The sequence below is a fragment of the Lissotriton helveticus genome, chromosome 4_1, assembly GCF_964261635.1.
Source record: "Lissotriton helveticus chromosome 4_1, aLisHel1.1, whole genome shotgun sequence".
Taxonomy (NCBI): Eukaryota; Metazoa; Chordata; class Amphibia; order Caudata; family Salamandridae; genus Lissotriton; species Lissotriton helveticus.
In genome coordinates this window covers 1,540,091,806-1,540,097,933 of record NC_136063.1, presented here as the reverse complement: position 1 = coordinate 1,540,097,933, position 6,128 = coordinate 1,540,091,806, and positions in this window count along the sequence as shown.

Sequence of the window (6,128 nt, the reverse complement as noted above, 5' to 3'; positions counted from 1 at the left end):
CGGATCCTCCGAGAAGGACTCCCGGAGGCAGAAGACAAGCGAAAAGCGAAGGTCATCGAAGCCAGCCCCCGAAAAAGGGCCTTCGACTTCGACGTCGAAAGACAAAGAGCCGAAGAAAGCTTCGACGTCGACGACGACACCGAAAAGGGCGGCCGAAACGCTCGACGACGAACAGGCCGCAGAAATGCAGAGAAAAAAGAGAAGGCTCGAGGCCGAAATGGAGAACATCCTTCAGAGAAGGAAGGACTTCGACGAAAAAATGAAAAATTTCAGGATTCCCCCGAAGCCGGCACCGACCGTCGCTGAGGTACAGGCAAGCGAAGAGTTCGACATCGAAGAGCCGCCGAAAACTCCAGAACCTTGGGAGCACGAAGAGGAGGAGGACCTCTACTACACAGAGGGGAATTACGGGGAACAGCAGTCGAGCCACGGTTCAGGTTCCTCGACGGCCCATAACCAGGAATGGCAGGACATCGAGGCCGAAAACCCAGAGGAGGCGGTAGAAACATACCCCTCGAGGCCTTCGCCACCGGACGACATTGGGGCATACAATGATGTGGTGAGAAAGGCGGCAACAGCTTATGGAATTAAGCTGGAAGAGGAGAAGCCAGAAGCAGACTTCCTACTCGAGACACTGCTCCCCATACAGACAAGGAACCAGTTCCTGCCCATGCTCAAGAGTATCACGGCCCAGGGAAAGGAGGCCATCAAAGACCCGGCTACATGCAGATCTGTAACGCCGAGGACCGAGAAGAAGTACAAATTCTCCTCCGAAGACCCAGCTTACATCAAGGGTTCCGTCACAGCAGATTCTATCATCGCTGCGACGGCCAGGAAAAGGGCTAACGTCCCAACAACGTCCGGACCCCCACCTGACAAAAAAAGCAGGAGGATGGACCTAACGGGCAGGAAGATTGAGAGGAACGCTGCGACGCACTGGCGGATGGCGAATTCCAACGCCCTCCTGAATAGGCATCAATACCAGCACTGGGAGGAGATGGGACAGTTGCTCAAACACCTCCCGGAACAATACCGTGACAGAGGAGCGCACCTGGTAGAAGAAGGGAAGAGCATCGCCAACTCATGCCTGAAGACCGCCTTGGACGGGGCAGAAACATCCAGCAGACTGATGGCTATAGGCATCACTGAAAGGAGGCAAGCATGGCTCAGGATCTCAGGATTCAAGGCTGAAGTCCAGAACAACATCCTGAACACACCCTTCAGCGGTGATACACTGTTCGGAGCCCCAGTTGATGATAAGCTCACCCAACTGAAGAAGGACAACGAAACTGCAAGGTCCATGGGAGCCCTGCAATTCAGGGGGATGAGAAGGGGCACTCCGTCGCGGAGACCGAACGGCAGAGGTGGAAGCCAGCGAGGAGATTCTCACCAGAGTTTCCACCAGGGGCAACAGAGTGACAGCCAAGGCCACCAGGGGCAGCAGAGGCAGAACTTGAACTACCAAAGCAGGGGCCAGTCCTTTCGATAGAGAGGAAATGGACGGGGCCAGAGAAGAAGAGGCGGCGAACAGCCCCCCTCTAAGTGACTTCTCACGAGAAAAGGTGCTCTACCACCCACACCCTCCGGGGGAGGAGCACGGGAAAACAGCGAGGAGAGGGCTACACGGACAAGACACAAAGGAACATGCAACTCCGGTAGGAGGAAGATTGAGATTTTTTCTCCAGGAGTGGAGAAAAATAACAACAGACAAATGGATACTCAATGTTATGCAGTTCGGCTACTGCATAGAGCTGGAAAAAAGGCCACCAAACAGAAAACCAAGGAAAAGACAGCACTCAGGAAGAGAGCTGCAACTACTGCAAGAGGAAGCCCAAGAACTCCTCCTCAAAGCGGCCATAGAACGGGTCCCCTTCAAAGAACGGAACATGGGAGTGTACTCAAACTACTTCCTAGTACCAAAGGTGGACGAAAGCCTAAGACCCATACTGAACCTACGGTTCCTGAACAAATACGTCAAAACTCAAAAGTTCAAAATGACATCCCTACAAGAGGTCATTCCTCAGATAAAAGCAGGGGACTTCTTGTCTACCATAGACCTCAAGGATGCATACCTGCACGTCCCCATGAACAAGCAGCACAAGCACATGCTAAGATTCACTGTAAACAAGGATCACTACCAATTCACGACCCTAGCCTTCGGCCTAAAGTCCGCACCAAGGGTGTTCACCAAATGCCTGGCGGCAGTGGCCGCGCACCTAAGGAGAAAGGGGATACACGTGTACCCCTACCTCGACGACTGGCTGGTGAAGGCAAACTGCTACAGGACATGCAAAGAGCATGCAGAACAGGTGACAGGGACACTAGCAAACCTGGGTTTCTCCATACACTGGGGCAAGAGCTCAATGGAACCAGAGCAGGTGAAGATCTTCCTGGGAGCACAGATCAACACCATACAATGCAGAGTCTTACCGAGCGAAAAGAGAACGCTCAGCCTATTGAGGGAGAAACGTCACTACCAGAAGGGGCGATCTCTGACAGTGAGGACTGTGAGCAAGATCTTGGGGATGATGGCATCATGCATCCACCTGGTCCCCAATGTACGCCTACAAATGAGACCACTCTAAGAGTGGCAGCAACAACAATGGTCACAAGCTACAGGAAGTTGGGAGGATCTAGTGGTTGTAACGCACAGGGTGCAGGAAGAGATAAGGTGGTGGACCAAGGAGAGAATAACAGAAGGGAAACCTCTAACACCACCGGACCCAACAGTGACCATCACCACAGACGCATCCCAGAAGGGGTGGGGCGCACACATGAACAGGCTCAGAGTGAGGGGTCTGTGGAGCCCTACAGATGCAGTCAGGCACATCAACTACCTGGAACTGAAAACGGTGTTGCTAGCCCTCAAGGCTTTTCAGAAACACCTACACAACCGGAAGGTGCTAATACAAACAGACAACACCACAACGATGTTTTACATAAACAAACGGGGGAACTCAATCGTTCCCGCTGTCAAACTTGGCACAAGAGATCTGGAAATGGGCCATACCACTAAAAATAGACCTGCTAGCCATACACCTGCCAGGGAAGGACAATGTGGAAGCGGATTGGCTCAGCAGGCAGACTTCAGCATCCCACGAGTGGGAACTCAACAGCCAGGAAACAGAGAGTCTGTTCAGGAAGTGGGGCACCCCAACAATAGACCTGTTTGCAACACACCGGAATGCAAAATGCCAACACTTTGCATCCAGGCAACCAGAGGCACGGTCCCAGGGGAATGCCCTATGGATAAGCTGGTCAAAAACATTTGCCTACGCTTTTCCCCCAATACCACTGATCCCCAGGGTGCTCAACAAATGCATGAAGAGCAACATGACGCTCATCCTGGTGGCACCACAATGGGCCAGACAGACGTGGTATTCTCAGATTATGGAGATGGCGCAGGGGCCTCCCCACAAGTTCACAAAAAGAAGAGACCTACTCTCCATGGAAAACGGAGGAATCCTACACCCAGAGCCAGAGAGCCTCAACCTCTCGGCCTGGCTCCTGAGGACTTAGAATTTGCACACCTGAAACTACCAGAGAGCACCCTGCGGGTGCTGCGAGAGGCAAGAAGGCACAGCACACGCAAGTGCTATGGGGAAAAGTGGAAAAGATTCACTCAATGGTGTTGCAAAAAACAACTCCAAAGGAGACTGACCAAGGAGTCCACGGTGCTAAGGTACCTCACACACCTAATCAAGGCAAAGCTAAGCTCATCCTCACTGAGAGTGCACCTAGCAGCGATTGTGGCATACACAAGAGGAGAAACGGGAAGAAGCTTCTTCACATCGCAAGTCGTGAAAAGATTCCTGGAAGGGGCTAAAAGAATAGCGCCACCAAAGAGAATGCCGCCACCGGCCTGGAACTTAAACGTGGTACTGACGGAGCTCATGAAAGCACCCTTCGAACCCATCCACAAAGCATCACTGCAAACGTTGACAATGAAGACGGCCTTCCTGGTGGCGATCACCTCACTACGAAGGGTGAGCGAACTGCAAGCTCTCACACTGCAGGAACCCTACATCCAGATACACAGTGACAGGGTCGTGATGAGGACTGACCCACACTTCATGCCAAAGGTGGTGTCAAGGTTCCACATGAATCAGAGTATTCAGATCCCTAGCTTCTTCCAAAACCCCACTACAAGCGCTGAGAGGTCGCTCCACACCCTAGACGCAAGAAGGGCTGTGATGCACTACATTGAAAGAACGAAGGACCACAGGAAGACGAAACTGTTCTTTGTGTCCTTTGCCAACAGTTACATGGGCAAACCAGTTACGAAAAACACCATAGCCCGATGGATCGCGCAGACAATTCAGTTCTGCCACAAGCAAGCTGGCCAGGAGCTAACGGAAGGGGCACGAGCCCACTCCACCAGAAAGAAAGGGGCAACAATTGCCTTCCTGGCCAACACACCGATTCAGGATATATGCCTGGCGGCAACATGGGCTTCAGTACACACTTTCACGAAGCACTACTGCGTGGATGTACAGATGAACAAGGAAGCACAAGTAGGACAAAAAGTGCTTCAACATCTCTTTAGCAACCAACGCTCATCTTCCACCCAACCGCCACAAAAGTAACGAAAACCGCTACAAAATCTATGCACAGCATAGTGAATCCAGAAAGATTCACGCTGCAAAACAAATAGTTTCTTACCTGTCGGTGTAGTTTTGCAGCTTGAAGATCTTTCTGGATTCACTAGCGAACCCACCCGCCTCCGCCAGAAAGATGAGGCCGGAGAAAAGGGTGAAAACAGACAGAAAAGAAAGCAAGTTGAAGCTTACAAGATACGTGAAAAGAATTACGTTGAAAAACGATTAACAAACATTGCCATGGATTCACTACAAAGACAAACAAGGAAAAGAGAGAAAAAAGAATCCGAAGATGGCGCCCAAGGGTGGTAGCTTCCGCCGGAAGCACGCCGACGTCACCGAAGGGACACCAAATGGTGGGACGTCGACGCCCACCTGGGCTACGAAAAAAAAACCAAAAACAGAAAAAAGACTACGATTCCGGACCCAACCACCAGATTGCGGAATATGCACAGCATAGTGAATCCAGAAAGATCTTCAAGCTGCAAAACTACACCGACAGGTAAGAAACTATTCGATTTTGTTCTTTGTTAACCCCTACTATGCTCATGACGAGCTCAGCTCGTCATGGCATATACCTCTCCGGTGCTCATGACGAGCTGAGCTCGTCATGACCACACCCGTTTTCGTTGCTGTCCAGCACAGCGGGGGAAACTCTTCAACAGCGATGTGGTTAATGTTATTTTTTTTGTTGTTGCTTACTTTCCTTTTTTTTTTTTTTTCTTCCCAACTCATTTCTTTTTCCTAATCTTTCTTTGCTCCTCTAATGTTAAGGGGAAATGTGTGTAATGACCTGAGTGTCATTCTGTTCTGGGCAGGAGGGTTCTCTGTTCTAGGTGGTTGGGTGGGGTCTCACGGCGAGGCCGGGGTGCGAGGGGGAGATGGGCCCGGAGTGTCTACTGGGGCCGTTTCTTGTTTGAAGCGTATAAGCAGATGCGCCCATTCTAGGGATATGGGATTCTTGCGCATTCCCTTCACTTCCTCGTCTCGTAAGAGTTCCTCCTCTGCCGTTCCCCACTTGGTTACCGCTCCTATCCAGGCTGCCTCCGGGGGGGCCCGTGGGAGCCCTCCAATGCATGGCAATGGCTCTTTTCGCCAGGGCGAAGGAAGCGAACTTCCATTGCAGTTTTTCCGATTTTCTTTCTATGGTATGTCCCCAGTGCGCAAGCTTCCCAGGAGTCTATTTGTGGTAGGTTGACTAGTTCCAGGAGGATTCGGTGAATCGTGGTCCAGTATTGGTGTAGGGAGGGGCATTCCCAGAACATATGCTTGAAGTTTGCAGCCGGTAGACTGCAACGCGGGCAGTTAAATTGCGTGTCCGGATAGTATCGTTGGAGTTTGTCCGGCGTAAGGTAGGCCGGTGGAGAATATTAAATTGTATATTCTTAAATGTCGTGTTCTGGATACTTTTTTGCTGTATTCCAGGGCGCGCTTCCATTCCGCGATGTGGAACACCCTACCTACATCGTCCTCCCAAAAGTGGCGCAGGTTGTCCAGAGAGACATTAGTCATTTCCCTGATGGCCTTGTA